Below are 1,441 nucleotides of genomic sequence, written 5' to 3' on the forward strand. Positions count from 1 at the left end.
TTGAGAAAATGTGACATAAATATTTTTGTTTAATTATATTCAAATCTATACCTACATGTTCAATGAGTGTTTTATAATTATCTACGTATGTTAGTTTAATAACTATTGTATGTATGTATGCATGTATATATGTATATATGTATGTATGTATGTATTATGTATATATATACGATCAATTAAGAACATATGACAATGGCAATATGTAGGTTAAGTGATGGTTTCAAATAAATTAGCATTCTATGCAAGCCTATTTAACATTAAAATGCATTTGCCTAAATATATTTGCATATATACATGTAAATGCTATATAAATATTTATATACATACACACACACACACATATATATATATTATATATATATATATATATATATATTTCATACGTTGTTATCATATAGCGAGACTACATAACTTTCTGTTTTAACTTTATAAAAAGATTTACTTTATTTATTATATGTTTTGTTTTTTAAGTAATGTTAGTTTATTTTTTTGTGAGTGTTTTTCCTGGTGTAATACTTTATAAATTAAAAAAAAAACTTTGCTGAATAATGACACACATACCGTGTCGAAACGTATAGATATATAGATCATTATTGATTGTTCTTTTAATTCGACGACTGGCTGCAATTCAACATTTCAAGAATATATACATATATGTAATATTTTTTTAAAAAAATATTGATAAACCAAAAAGTTCTCAACAAGCACCCATCTAGCTAATAAAATAGAAAGAATACTAATATATGTTCTATAAAGTGAATTTAATAGATCCATACGTTTCGAGCCCCAATTTGTTTCTTCCCAATATTTCATCTATTTAGTATTTCGTCCTTTGAGGCGTGATGATCGAAATTATTATTTTTGTTTAATTATTTTCCGAAACATATTTCATTTATATTTTTCACTAATATGCTTGTTTGTGAAGTAATCTTTTCTTTGACATGTTATTGTTATATGTTTATGTATTAATTTATGAAGAGTCAAATTGGGACTCGAAAAGTATGCATCTATTGCATTTATTCTAAGAAACATATCTTAGTTTTCTTTCTATTTTATTATCTAGATGCATATTGGAAAGTTTTTTGTTTTATCAACATATTAGAGCGGGTCAATTTCTATGAGTCAAAAAAAGTCGCTTAGGGGGCGTTTATCAATCACGTGAGCATTATTTCACATTTTTTTAAAAAAAAATATTTAAAAAATAAATACACGTGATATCTTACTATACCCCTCCTCTTCCACGTGATATTTCGGGATTTTTTGTCAAACCCCCCTCCCCTCTCCCCAAAAACCTCACGTGATTAATGGACGCCCCCTTAGGCACATATGATTTTTGGATTCTAAGGATCAAAATAAGATACTTTGCTAAAAAAAAACCATACCTCTAAAATAAGGGTTGAATTTGAAAAATTCCATTTTGACCCATTTAGAGTCAAAACCC

The sequence above is a fragment of the Ctenocephalides felis genome, unplaced genomic scaffold (assembly GCF_003426905.1).
Source record: "Ctenocephalides felis isolate EL2017-DRISC unplaced genomic scaffold, ASM342690v1 CF-g0.4_SCAFFOLD_03570, whole genome shotgun sequence".
Taxonomy (NCBI): domain Eukaryota; kingdom Metazoa; phylum Arthropoda; class Insecta; order Siphonaptera; family Pulicidae; genus Ctenocephalides; species Ctenocephalides felis.